At 35.6% G+C, this 15,261-nt stretch overlaps 1 protein-coding gene across 4 annotated transcripts in view; it reads left to right on the top strand.

Annotated features, from left to right (window-relative positions):
- Nucleotides 1–15,261, top strand: part of ZNF438 (zinc finger protein 438) — a 206,984-nt gene that overhangs the window by 69,326 nt on the left and 122,397 nt on the right. For 3 of the 4 annotated variants that reach the window (XM_070428835.1, XM_070428843.1, XM_070428825.1), the window contains one exon: nucleotides 6,037–6,096. The exons of the other annotated variant lie outside the window; for it this stretch is intronic. The gene's annotated coding sequence lies outside the window, so the exon portion shown is untranslated. The remainder of the gene's footprint in view (nucleotides 1–6,036; nucleotides 6,097–15,261) is intronic. 4 annotated transcript variants of the gene reach the window in all.

Below are 15,261 nucleotides of genomic sequence, written 5' to 3'. Positions count from 1 at the left end.
ACCTATAGCCAGCATCATGCTCAATAGGCTAAAACTAAAAGTGTTTCCCTTAAGATCAGGAACAAGACAGAGGATATCTGCATTCAACATAGTACTGCAAGTCCTAGCCATAGCCATCAGATAAGGAGAAAAAATAAAAGGCATCCAAGTTGAAAAGGAGGTAGTGAAAATGTCATTATTCGCAGATGACATAATATTGTACACAGAACATTTTAAAGACCCCATGAAAACTTCTAGATTTAATAAGTGAATTTGTCAAAGTAGCAGGATATAAAATTAATATCCAGAAATCAGTGGCACTTTTATACACCAATAATTAACTCTCAGGAAGATAAACTTTAAAAACAATCCTATTTACCACTGCTACAACAGAAAATGATATCTTGGAAAAATCCTGTTCTCAGAAAAGTAGAGGACATTGAAAAATGAAGTACAGGACGATACAACCAAGTGTAAGCATATACTGTCTTCATGGATTAGAAGAATTACCATCATTAAAATGTCCATACTACCCAAAACAATGCAATCCCTATTAAAAGAACAATGACATATTTCACAGATCCAGAATAAATATTTCAGAAATTTATATGGAACCAAAAAAGCCCCCAAATAGCCTCAGCAAAATTGAGAAAGAAGAAGAAAGTTGGAGGGATCAAAACACCAAATATCAAATGTACTACAAAGCCATTGTAATCAAAACAGCCTGGTACTGGCACAAGGACAGGCATATAGACCAATAGAACAAACAGAGACCCCAGAAATTGACCCATGCCATTATGGCCAATTAAAATTTGACAAAGGAAGTAAGAGCATATAATGGAGTAATGAGAGTAATGATAGTCTTTTCAATAAGTGGAGTTGGGAAAATGGGACAGGTACATGAAAATAAATATAAACTAGACTGCCAACTTACACCATACGCAAGAATAAGCTCAAGCCTGGCCAGTGTGGTTCAAGAGGTTGAGCATCAACCTATGAACCAAGAGATTGCTGATTTGATTCACTGTCAGGCCACATGCCTGGGTTGTGGGCTTGATCCCCAGTAGGGGGCATGCAGGAGGCAGCAGATCAATGCTTCTCTCTCATCAGTGTTTCTGTCTTTCTATTCCTCTCCTTTCCTCTCTCTAAAAAATCAATAAGAACATATTGAGAAAAAAAAAAAACAGAATAAGCTCAAAAATGGGTGAAAGACTTAAATGTAAGTTACAAAACCATAAAAATCCTAGAAGAAAACAAAGGCAGTAAAATCTCAGACATCTCACATAGCTGCATTTCCCCCAATACATCTCCTGGGCAAGAGAAACAAAGGAAAAAAAAATAAACAAATTGGATTACATCAAACTAAAAAGCTTCTGCACAGCAAAAGAAACCATCAACAAAATGAAAAGGGAATCCACTGTATGGGGAAACATTTACCAATGATATATCTGATAAGTGCTTAATTTTCAAAATATATAAACAACTCATCCAACTCAACACCAGGAAGATAAACAATCCAATTAAAAAACGGGCAAAGGACCTAATAGACATTTCTCCAAAGAGGATATACAGATGGCCAATAGACATATGAAAAAATGCTCAATGTTATCATTGGAGAAATGCAAATCAAAACTACAATGAAGTATCACCTCACACCTGCCAGAATGGCTAACATCAATAAATCAACAACAGCAAGTGCTAGCAAGGATGAGGAAAAAAGGGAACCCTTGTACACTGTTGGTGGCAATGCAGATTGATGCAGCCATTGGGGAAAACAGTAAAGAGTTTCCTCAAAAAATTAAATATGGAACTGCTGTTTGACCCAATAATCCCACTTCTGAGAATATATCCTAAGAATCTCCAAACACCAATCAGAAAGAACATATGCACCCCTATGTTCATAGCAGCACTATTTACAATAGCTAAGATCTGGAAGCAGCCCAAGTGCCCATCAGTAGATGAGTGGATAAGAAAACTGGTACATCTACACAATGGAATACTATGTAGCAGTAAAAAAGAAGAATCTCTTACTCTTTTAGACAGCATGGAGGGACCTGGAGATTATTATGCTCAGTGAAATAATCCAGTCAGAGAAACACAGATATCACATGATCTCACTTATATGTTGAATCTAGTGAACAAAAGAAACTGAGGACCGAAATAGTTCCAGAAACATAGATGCATGGAACAGATCGACAGATCTCAAAGGAGAGGTGTGTGGGCGGCATGGGAAGAGATTAACCAAAGAATTTATACCCATATATGCATAGCCCATGGACACAGAAAATAGTATGGGGAAGCCTAGTATGGGGTGGGTGCTGGGTGGAGGGTACAAAGTTGGGGAAAATGGGGGACTTCTATAATATTGTCAACAATAAATTTAATAAAAAGCTTCATTCAGGCATGAATTAATACTATTGACTGTGAGGTCGATGTTATTGATTCAACAACTTATATTAAAGTGTCTTTAGAAATGCACATAAAACAAGGTTATGTTTAATTAGTTGATGAAATCGTTGTGGCCAAAGCTCACAGGAGCCTAACTGTATTTCCTCTAAGAGCAATGGTTTGCTTTTCATAAATTCAGTGTTCATGGTGGCTCTATAGAGCTTAGTTACTTTGAATAATGAAACGGTCTATAATTTTATCTTTGTTGTTGAACATTTTTACTCAGTTTAAGTAGCAATTACAGCAATGACTGGTGTTTCACGTTTGACAGAATGAACTTCCAAAAGCTTTACTTTGATGGATTATGTGAAAACAATCAAACAATTATTAGAATTAACTGATTTTTCTAGTTGATATATCTCCTGACACTGATAAGAAGCTACCATCATTTAAGTGTGAATTTCTTCTGCTAATAGAGCCAGCAAAATATCAGCTGTCACTTAACTTTGACTATTTAAATAAGATAATTTGTAATCATAGCTGACTAAGAAATGTAAAGAACAGTCTTTTTTTATTTTTATTGTTGACACTATTACAGATGTCCTCATTTCCCCTCCCTTTTCCCACCTCTACCCAGCCCACCCCCACCCTCCTTCCCTCTGGCCATCACCATACTGTTGTGTGTGTCTATGGGTTATACATATGTATTTAAAGAACAGTCATTTGACCTAATTGGAAAGCCATGCTTTATAGAGTAATATTTAAAACATCTTCTCCATGTGCTTTTCTTGGTGTAATCAAGCTAGGCATAAGCAGGGGCAACAGCATTGAATATTTCTTCGACCTTCATCTAAGACTAAAGGAGTCAGTTTTCCCTGGCTACTCCTGAATGCTCCTCTTTCTGTAAATGGCTTGGATGCTATATTTGAGGATGAAGTTATAGTTACAGCCCATCAGTTACAGTCCATCCAGGGATGGGCTACTGCTCAGGGCCTTTCAGATTTAACCACATGTTAAATGGCACTAGGTTCACTGCACATGCATTTCACACTGCTCAATGAGATTATGGCAGAACCTGAGAATAAAAGTCCTGGCTTATTATACTACTTTTAAAAAAATCACTAGAAAATGGGAAATCCAGGACAAATAATAAATTGGTTGAGACAGTGGGCATAATTTGGTACTGTCTCAGGCAAACTGTTACACATAGATACTTTGCCACTTTTTTCAAAAATCTCCTAATCCCCAACCCTTATTATTTTCCCTCAAAAAGACTGTGCCCTCAATATGATTTACTTGTTTATGACTGTTTAGTAATTTCCACAGCATTATGCACATGGAAAAGAATGTGAAACATCCTTCTTTGTCAGTTTTTATTCATTGTGGCCTTTTTTTCTATAACCTTTTCTATTTATCTTAAAACTTTTATTAAAATTTGCATGCCTTTATTATTATTTTTTTCTGAATATAAGACTTTTATTAGATATATAATTTGCAAATATTATCTCCTATTTGTTAGCTTGACTTTTCATTTTCTTTTTTGTTTTCCTTTTTATTGAATCCATGGGGGTGACATTAGTTAACAAAATTGTACAAGTTTCAGGTGCACAATTCCACATAATCTGTAAACTATATTGTGTGTTCACCATACCAAGTCATGCCTACTTCCATCACCATTTATCATCCCATATGCCCTTCTGCTTTTCCCCCACCCCTCTCCCCTCAGCAGTCACCACACTGTTGTCAGTGTCCATGAGTTTTTCTCTTTTTTTCTTTTTGCTCAATCCCTCCAACCACCCCCCAGCCTCCCAACCCTCTCACCCCCACAGCTCCCAGCCTGCTCTCTGTCTATGAGTCTGTTTATTTTGCTTGTTAGTTCATTTTGTTTCCACATGAGTGCAATCATATGGTACTCGTCTTTCTCTGACTCGCTTATTTCCCTTAGCATAATGCTTTTCAGGTCCATCTATGCTGTCACAAAAGGTAGTATTTCCTTCTTTTTTTTATAGCTGAGTAGTATTTCATTGTTTAAATGTACCATAGCTTTTTTTATCTACTCATCTACTGATGGTCACTTGGGCTGCTTCCAAATTTTGGCTATTTTAAATAACTCTCCAATGAACATAGGGGTGCACATATTCTTTTGAATGAATGTTTTGGGTTTCTTCAAATAAATTCCCAGAAGTGGTATCACTGGGTCATAAGGCAGTTCTATTTTTAATTTTTTGAGGTGACTCCATACTGCTTTTCACAGTGACTGCACCAATCTGTATTCCCACCAATAGTGCACAAGGGTCCCCTTTCCTCCACATCCTCTCCAAACATTGATTTATTGACAATAGTTATTCTGACAGGTGTGAGGTGATAGCCATTGTGGTTTTAATTTGCATTTCTCTGATTAGTGATGTTTTCATATGTCTGTTGGCCATCTGTATGCCCTCTGTGAAGAAATTTCTATTAGGTCCTTTGCCCATTTTTTATTTGAATTGTTTGCTTTTTTTGGTATTGAGTTTTATAAATTATTTATAAACCTTGGATACTAACACCTTATCAGATGTATCAGCAAATATGTTCTTCCATTGAGCGGGTTGTCTTTTCATTTTGATAATGGTTTTGCTGTGCAAAAGCTTTTTAGTTTTATATAATCGTATTTCTTTATTTTTTTCTTTTGTTTCTCTTGTCCAAGTAGATATATCAGAAAAAATATTACTGTGAGAAATGTCTGAGATTTTACTGCCTATGTTTTCTTCTAGAAATTTTATGGTTTCGAGTCTAACATTGAAGTCTTTATTTATTTTTTATTTTTTTAAATATATATTTTTATTGATTTCAGAGAGGATGGGAGAGGGAGCGAGAGATAGAAACATCAATGATGAGAGAGAATCATTGATTATCTGCCTCCTGCACACCTCCTACTAGGGATCGAGCCCACAACCCAGGCATGTGCCCTTGACCAGAATTGAGCCCAGGACCATTTAGTCTACAGGCCGACACTCTATCCACTGAGCCAAACCAACTGGGACTAACATTGAAGTCTTTAATTCATTTTGAGTTTATTTTTGTAGATGATGTTAAAAGGTGGTCTAGTTTCTTTTCTTCTTCTTCTTCTTCTTTTTTTTTTTTTTTTTTTGGCATGTAACTGTCTAGTCTTCCCAGCACCATTTATTGAATGGACTGTCTTTACCCCATTGTATGTTTTTACCTCCGTTGTCAGGTATTAATTCTCTATAAAGGTATGGGTTTATTCCTGGGCTGTCCATTCTCTTCATTGATCTATATGTCTGTTTTTTTATGCCAGTGCCATGCTGTTTTGATTACTATGGCCTTGTAGTAATCTAAGGTTGATGTAAGATAGGGAAATTCCTCCCACTTTTTTTTTTTTTCAAGATTGCTGTAACAATATGGGGTCTTTTGTTGTTCCAAACAAATTTTTGGAATAATTCTATGAAATATGCCATTGGTATCTTGATAGCATGCCTTTGTTTTTAAAGATATATAATTCATATATACAATTATTCTCCCTTAAATCAATTCTTTTGTTAACTTAATAAAAAATTACATAGTAATTAAAAATGAAATTTTGGAATGAAAGGAAAGTAGTTTTACATATATTTGATAAAAATGGATTATCTGAATATGATTATAATTATACTTTATATTCTATTACAGGATTAATTAAAAGAATTTACCACATATTTTATGACTTTTTACTGGAACATTGAGAGATAGGTAAGTGACAAGCATTTTTTGAAGAAATATTTCTGAAAATAATTTGATCTAACAGTTTCCTGACAAAGTGAGCAATGGAGATTTACCTCTTTTCTTCTCAATGAAACATTAATAGAAATGTCATGTTTACATTAATTGTAATGTAACATTTTCCTATCATCCAATAAATCATATTTTCCAAGGAACTGTATTTTTATAATAATTATAATTAGGACGTTGGTAATAAGACACACAAGATTAGCATGTTCTAAAACTTAAAGCACTAAAAACATGTCATTAAATGCAATGTGGTACCATACATTGGATCTTAGAACTGATAATAGACATCCGTGAGGAAAATCCAAATAAAGTCTGTAGCTTAGTTAATAGCAATGTACCAATGTTAGTTTCTTAGTTTTGATAAAGCCATGGTTATGTAAGATGTTAACTGTAGGTGAAACTGGGTGAAGGGTATATAAGTTCTTTGTAATATCTTTGCAACCTTTCTGTAAATCTAAAATTATTCCAAAACAAAAATTTATTTAAAGCAGAAAAATATCAAGGTTTATTGATTTGAAATTATAGTTTATAAGAGACTTTGCTGTGTAGTAGTTTGAAAAATTAAAATTATTAATTATCTTTTTAAAAATCCAAATTTCATGAAATAGAGATATAGGGAAATATGCGACTATAGGTTTCATAAGAGGTGTGGGACTTTATTTTTTGGATAGTGGTATGGTACCCATGAACATCTCCTTGTACTTGGCTACAGTTTTGCTCTGAGTCCTTCCAGGTACTTGTGTGTTCTTCAGTAGTTTAGTACAGCACTTTCTGTTATCACAAGCAGGCCCTTTAAATGGTTTCCAGAACACTGTTTTCTTTTCTTTTTTTAATGTACTGTTAGCGGCAAAACGACTAGTGATGTGACTCAGTGGTTTGGAGTTGAGACTCTCTTAGTGTAGTTTGGTTCAGTCACACTTATTTGAGCTTGTAGATCAAGTACTAGATACAGATGACCTGTTGTTGTTAAAGATCATGAATAAAGATGAGTGTAACTCTTAAATAACCATTTCTATAATTGCACTAAAATAATTTATCAGTTTCCAAAATGAACTCTAGCAGTATAACTCTTTTAAATTTCTATAAATATTAAAAGAGTATAAGAAGGGAACTCTGAAACTATTACATAACTTTTCATTTATAAAAGTAAAATAGCCATGCTGGCCTTATAAATGGTTTCCTGCTTCTATTGCCAACTTTAATGATTTTAGTTAAACTTAAATTTCATACAGGGAAATAGAAATACACTATACTTAAAGGATATAGACATTTACAACAAGAGACCTGGTCCTGAATGATTCTTACAGAATAATTGTTAGGCTTGGAAAGTTCTGTTTTTGCTTGATATTTATTTAGAATTGTTATCAATCTCATGTTAATAGAATTCACACCTTTACTTCTTAGTTGTGTAACATAACTGTGCCAACCTTGGTAAAGAAGTTTAGAAAAATGGAGAATATTTTTTTCAGGATAGTTTAAATGTTATTGATTATATATCAGTTTATACAACTAAAAAAACCCAAACACCCTTTTTATCATTCTTCTATGTTAGAGGAGCATTAAAAGTGTTGCTTTTAGAGACATGCTTTATCATTCAGCTGACTGTCACTTTATGATAATCTAAAGTATAAATGAGAATAGCTAATATGTGTTGAGCACTTTCTATGTACCAGGCACTTTATTTACAATGATCTCATTTAATCTTCACAAACACCTATGAGATGTTTAGAATTCCCTGTATAGCTGAGACTGAGAGAGTAACAGATGTCTTCAGGCTAACCCTGGGGTATGGGGCAGAAAGAACAAGTGCCCCTGGTGGCTGTACCTACAGTTTGGTTCATAATGTTACCAGCTTCCAGGAAATCCTGAATCCTTGGACGCATGGTAAACTTCAGATACTTTAGTTCAGCGGTTCTCAACCTGTGGGTTGCGACCCCTTTGGGGGTCGAACGACCCTTTCACAGGGGTCGCCTAAGACCATCGGAAAACACATATATAATTACATATTGTTTTGTGATTAATCACTATGCTTTAATTATGTTCAATTTTTAACAATGAAAATACATCCTGCATATCAGATATTTACATTACGATTCATAACAGTAGCAAAATTACAGTTATGAAGTAGCAACGAAAATAATTTTATGGTTGGGGGTCACCACAACATGAGGAACTGTATTAAAGGTTCGCGGCATTAGGAAGGTTGAGAACCACTGCTTTAGTTCTTCTGGATAAAAGGATGTCTGATCACACTCGGTAACCGAGATTAGATTTTCCATGGGGTAACTAGTCTGGAGTACAATCTCCTATTCTCTGTTTCAACCTTGATCTGGCTCATTCTGCAGTTCCCTAATACGTCAGTTGTTCTCTGTCACCTGATTAATTGCTGAATACTCACTTACTGTGTGCTTCATTGATCATATGCCAAGAACTTTTGGCAGCTCTGGGGAATATGATCTCAATGTGTCTCCTGGTCAGTGTTGAGCAACTAGAAGTTGTTAGTTGGGGTGAGTACTTGGATCCAGAAGTTAGGACACATGCCAGAGGTTAGGGATAGAACAATTGAGCAGCTGACACATAAAATGCAGCTATCCAGACTCAGTCAATAGGCAGGTGTCAGAAATAGAATAGGCACATGACTTTGAAAGGTGGTTTTTGAAGAAGATTGTGATGACTGGCTATGGACTTCATAGTTTGTAGATATAAAATAATTTCAATAGCTTTTTGAGTAAGAATAAGTTAGCAACTTATTCATTATAGTGCTTATTACGCTGAGCAGAAATCTCTCTCTGTAACTTCCCCATTTAGCTATGTCTTTCTGTCGTTCTAAATCTCTAGTCCCTCTTACACTTGAAAACATAAAATACATATAAAATTTCCCTTGCTATCTCCTCTTCTTCATGTTCTCCAAAAGTTGGCATTCTTCAGGGCCCAGTCCTTGGCCACCGTCTACGTTTATTCTCTATGTGATCTCATGTGGTCCTTTGCTTTAAATGCCACCTGTCCTCCCAGACTTACTTTTTTGCCTTGATCTCTCCCATGTATTCAAGGCTCATATCTATGTCTGCCTAGCCAAGATCTCTTTTTGAAAGTCTAATAAACATTTCAAACTTAACATGTTTGGAATAGAACTCTTGAACTTCCCTCCCAAATCCTGTTTCTGCCTCCTACTCCTTCATCTCAGTAAATGATCCACCCAGTTGCTCAGGTTAAAAACTAGATCTTTGACTTTTCTCTTTTCTTCTTAATCAACATCCAGCCCATCAGTAAGGCTTATATGTCATCCTTTCAAAATATATCCCAAATCTCCCTTTACTACTGCCACCCCACTACTACTACTTGAATATAACTTATAATCACCATTATACATTCCTAGATGATAGTAATAACTGGCCTTCCTTATCTCCTCCTTGAACCTCTCCAGTCAGTTATCCATGTAGGAACAAAAGTGTTTTGTGTGGTTTTTTTTTAAATGTTAAGCAGTTGCTGTCATTCCCCTGTTCAGAACCCTTTAGTGGCTATCCATCACATCAGTATAAAACCCAAGTCTCACCATGTTTTACCAGACCCTACATGCTCCTTGCTGATTTTATATCCTACCATTCTGTCTTACTCACTTTGTTCTAGCCACAATTGCTTTCTTGCTTTTCTTTAAACTCTCCAAGTCCATTTAGAATCAGCTAAATCTCTCTTACTCCCCTACCCTACACCATCATTCTAAACAGTCCAGCCTCTAGCCTTTTACCAGTGGAGGTAGATTTAAAGAGAAGAAAAGTACATATGCAAAGCTTTTTAAGCACAGAGACCCTAGTACAGTGATGGTGAACCTTTTGAGCTCGCATGTCAGCATTTTGAAAAACCCTAACTTAACTCTGGTGCCATGTCACATATAGAAATTTTTTGATATTTGCAACCATAGTAAAACAAAGACTTATATTTTTGATATTTATTTTATATATTTAAATGCCATTTAACAAAGAAAAATCAACCAAAAAAATGAGTTCGCATGTCACTTCTGACACGCGTGTCATAGGTTTGCCATCACTGCCCTAGTAGGAGAGGTCATACTATAAATGTTGTGGTTTTATTATTCCAAGTTTCTGTCATGTGAATTGGTTTCAAGTGTAAGAGGGTTTGGAGATCTTGTGCTACTGAAAGACAGCTAGAGCAGTGGAGAGAAGTCACAGAGAGAGATTTCTACTCAGTTTAATGAGCACTATAATGAATACATTGGTAATAGTCACATTGGCATGAAAATAGGCTGGAGTGCTTCATAGGACAGTGCCTTCTTGCTTTTCTTTGGGGTGTACAAATTGGGGTGAACCCCTCATGGAATGTAGTGGAGGAAAACTATTTTGAAGTGGAGAAGGGGACAGTTGATTTCTTAAGATCTTCCTAATGCTGAGATGATATCTTTTAGAATATTTTTTTCAGAGTAATTATTTTTAATGTCTTCTCAGATTAATCTGCCGGTATTTATATTGGAAGCTTTTACCAATTTCACCAATGAAGTATAAAGCACTTCTAGGTGAAGTTTCCAATATTTGAGATGAAAGAAGAGCTAATATCAAGGTTGATTTCCAATCAGATTGGCCAAGTCCTCATCTAAGGAATTTATTACTTTGAGGCATTTTGTTCTCTCATTTTTATATAAAACTTATTTTGATTAATTTCAGGTCTAAAATAAGTAATATGTACATACTAGACAAGTTCCCTAGTAGATTTTAGTTATTAAGTAAAATTTTCCTGAGTTGTAGAAGTAAGGAATATGATATTTGAAAATAGCCTTTGGTCAGATTTTGCTAGCAATGGAAAATTCACCTCATCCTTAGCCTTAAACCAGAAGCACTTTGAGAAGTAGTGACTATGTTTGGATGTTTCATTGAGGGTGAAATAGTCATTTCCTTATCTTATATTACAAAGGCAAAAATAATGATTTAAGTAATAGAGAACTTAAAGTTATAAATGCTTTCAGTTGGACCTGAATAAGGCTATTCATGCAAATTCAAGTTTCCTGTAACCATTGAACTGTGGCACTTGGAATTAATGCTATAGTAAAGAATGATTTTCAGGGTCTCTGTGATACTAAAGTATTTTATATTTGATTGCTTTGGTAGTTAGTACCAAAGGAGGACGTATATAAAAGTTGCATCCAGCTTGTCATTGCTCCTTGTAACACCAGGGCCAGCTCCAAACCAGCATGTGCTTGGCACGACGTAGGAAATCAGCATCCTGATGAGTACACTGTTCCAACTTTTTAAGGAAGGCCTGAACCCCTTAACATGTTTTCACCTTGAGTCTCTTCTTGTTTCTCTATCTTCCCCTGGTTTCTGATTTTGCTGCCCCCTTTCCCATTATTTCTGTCTCTCTCTTTTAGATTGACTCTTCTTTCTTCTTGGTCACTATTTAGATTTCACTTAAACAAAACTGCTATTCTAACCAAAACAAACAATTTGGATTATTTCATGTATTGATATTCCTGTCTTCACTTGAGCCAGGGATCATCCTAGAAGGTGAGATAGACAGTCATACCTTCTTGGTTCTAAAGATAATATAAACATTGCACAAGTACCATGGTTCTTGATGTCTTGTACCTAGGCAATTGAGAATAATTTTTGCACCTGGTTTTAGCAGAAAACTAACATATCCACAATCATTTTAAAGCCAACAGCCAGGGGGAAAGCAGTTGTCAAATGTAGTACACTTGTCTTTTTTTTTTTTTAATTGCTTAAAGTATTACAAAGAGTATTACATATGTGTCCTTTTTTTCCCCCCACCCTTGACAATCCCCTGGGCTCCCCTACCCCCCAGTGTCTTATGTCCATTGGTTATGCTTATATGCATGCATACAAGTCCTTCGGTTGATCTCTTGCCCCCCTCCCTCCTGCCTCCCAACCCTCCCTGGCCTTCCCGCTGCAGTTTGACAATCTGTTTGAGGCAGTTCTGCCTCTGTATCTATTATTGTTCAAAAGTTTATAATGGTCTCTATTATCCATGAATGAGTGAGATCATGTGGTATTTTTCCTTCATTGACTGGCTTATTTCACTTAGCATAATGCTCTCCAGCTCCATCCATGCCGTTGCAAATGGTAAGAGTTCCTTCTTTTTTTACAGCAGCATAGTATGCTTTTTTTTTTTTAATCCCCACCTGCAACCTAGATACATGCCCTGACCAGGAATTGAACCAGCAACCTTTCTGTGCACAGGACAATGCCCAGCCAACGGAGCCGCTCTGGCTGTGTTGGGCCCTTGTACACTTCTCTCTGCCAAACTCAGCTACTTAACAACACATCTGAAAACCAGGAATGAACTGAAAGAGGCTTTTAAACTACATTTAGCTGATGTCTGAAAGTTCAGACCTTAAAATGGTGTATTAGGTTTACTTAGCGCCTCTTTATTTACTTGTTTTTCCTCTTAATGATAATAGCAAACACATAAATAACACTAAGTGTTCTAAGTGCATTATGTATTTTAGCTCATTTAATCTTCTTGGTGATCTTGTGAGGGAAATACTATTATAATCCTGATTTAACAGATGAGGAAACTAAGTCTTGCATAGGTTGCATCATTTCTCATAGTTACATAGTTTGTTTTGTTACAGATTGGATTCATATTTAAGTGTATAGCTACCTGTTATTTTTGATCCTTAAATTCTTTAACTTATAATTCCAAGAAACCTGGTTAACTGATTTCTTATACCACAACAAATTAGAAGTTACAAATTTCAAAGAGAACGTAATAACTCTGAATTCCTACTGCTTTTCAAACTATAATGTATATATGAATCACCTGATATCATATCAAAATGTAGATTTTGATTAAATCTGTGGTACATTTCTAACAAATCCCAAGGTAATGCTGATGCTATTGATCCATGGACCCCACTCTGAGTAGCAAGGAATTTCAATACATTCATATTCTGTGTTTGTTAGGAACAGGTCTGGGACTAGGAAGAGATGTGTGGGGCATATAAGATGCTCCGCTTACCTTTTCCTAGCGATACAGGAAATTTGGACTGGAACGCATGGTGTTCACCTGGGCAGGATGGTTTTCCCAGGCTCTTGTCCGGTGGGGTTGAATGAAACCATGGACGAAAGGTGGTATAGTAAAGGTGGAAATTTATTGAGAAACAAGCAGATTCCCACTTGGGGAGAGGGAAAGAGTCCCACTGAGTCCCTTTCTTCTATGGTTTTTAAAGGCTGCAGATCTTTGTGCTTTGATATCCCCTCGGATTTGTCACATCCCCTTCTGATTTGGTCACTATAGCAACTCCAGAGTTCAAGTCTCAGGTGAAGTTTCCTCCTTCTTCTCCCTTATTATTCTCCTATTCTCTCTGGGCTTTTCTTCCTCTTTCTTTGAATGAGGGGTTTCCTTCCCTTTGTTTGGGCAATGTGTACTTTTTGCTACTCCCAGCTCCCTTGTCTTATGGAAATGTACTCTTTGCAACTCTGTAGCCCTGTGTTTTTTCCATGGACTCCTTAATTTTTAAAATTTCCTAAACCTACCTATTTCACCCCTAAAAATTCATTTCACTAGTCCAGTCCCTGGTTAAGAATCATGTTTTTAAATAACATTCAGTGACTTGCAATTATGCTTACAACATAATTAAAAGGAAATTTAAAAAATGATATCTGCACTATTATCTCAATTTAAATGAAGAGTGAGTGTGTGTGTGTGTGTGTGTGTGTGTATGTGTGTGTGTGTATGTATGTAAGTAAGTATATGCTTAAAAAAACTCTGAGGAGATATGGCAGATATTAATAGTTGTTATCCTCTGAGTGATAAGTTTATAGATGGTATATTTTTTATCTTTATATATTTGGCATTTTTCAGTCTTTAATAATATGCCTGCATAATTTTCTAGATGTAGTTTATTATTATTAACATTATTAAAACTTTTAGATAACTATACACTCAAACTTGGTTTATTACAACAGAGCTTGGAGGAAACATTTGCTTTCTGCCACCTGCATACTTTTCTTCAACCTCCCCAAAATATCTGCTCATTATTTTTTTCAAAAAGTTCATAGGCTATTTAATGGTTTAGTGGGGGCTTCACTTTAGGGTTTCGGTTAGAGCATCTGCCAACAAAGAATAAAAGGCAAATATTTTTAAGAAAGGGGGTAATGAAATACTTTTTATGAATAATTATGGGTTAGATGTGGAAACATTCCATTTTTCAATATTTATTGGTATATATTTTGCATAAGCTTCTGGAGAGGCAAAATCTATGGTTGGTTTTTTATTTTATTTAATTCCTGTATCAGTAAATATAAAATAAGTACCCTTCCTTTACCTTGCCTTGCCTCCTTCTCTTTTAGTAAGGTAAACCTAGCAGGTTTTTAGGAGATCTGTTCTTCTTTCGACCTTTAAAGTTCAGCAACTTGAATTTAGAAGTGAAGTACCTAACCCTCACTATGGAGCAGGGAAGGAAGTAATAAGGAGACAGGATAGAAGAGCCTGATTCTTTTAAAACCTTACCTCCTGGAGAGGAGTTTGTTGGGAAGAGAAGGAATTCCTGAATTGGTATAGGGGTGCTCCTGAGGATATGGTTTAATACCAAACTTTGCATAAATAAAATGAAACCCCAAAAAGCTGTCAAGTACAACTTGATAAATGAAATACCAAGTCAGTGTAAGATTGAGCCCTAGAATAAAGGTTCATCTATACAAACCCTAAGATAGCTTAAAACCACGCCTGATAAGAATCATATTAATACACAAGTAGTTGTCTTCCAGAATTCCATCACTCTATAAACAAATACAAAAAATCCAGCACTCAGCAATATAAAGTTCACAGTGAATTGCATCCAATCACACATTACTAGACAAGGAAGTAGGAGAAAAATACCATAACAGGAGACAACAAAAATAGACCCTGAAATGACAGGGATGATAGAATTAGCAGATAAGTACGTTAAAATAATGATTGTAAATCTGGTCCACATATATATAAACATAATGAGGTATAAAATAGAAGATATAAAAAAGAAAAAATTGGAACATCCAGAGATAAAAAGTACAGTAACTTGAAATGAAAATTTTCCTAGATGGGATTAAGTGCAGATTAGATTTTTCAGGAGACAAGATCAGTGACCTTGAAAACATGGTAAGAATTTAACCAAAA

Source organism: Myotis yumanensis, unplaced genomic scaffold (genome assembly GCF_028538775.1).
Source record: "Myotis yumanensis isolate MYYU_CA2020_CCGP unplaced genomic scaffold, mMyoYum1.0.hap1 SCAF_1, whole genome shotgun sequence".
Taxonomy (NCBI): domain Eukaryota; kingdom Metazoa; phylum Chordata; class Mammalia; order Chiroptera; family Vespertilionidae; genus Myotis; species Myotis yumanensis.
The sequence above is the reverse complement of the archived record's forward strand: the minus strand, read 5'-3'. Positions and strand labels throughout refer to the sequence as shown.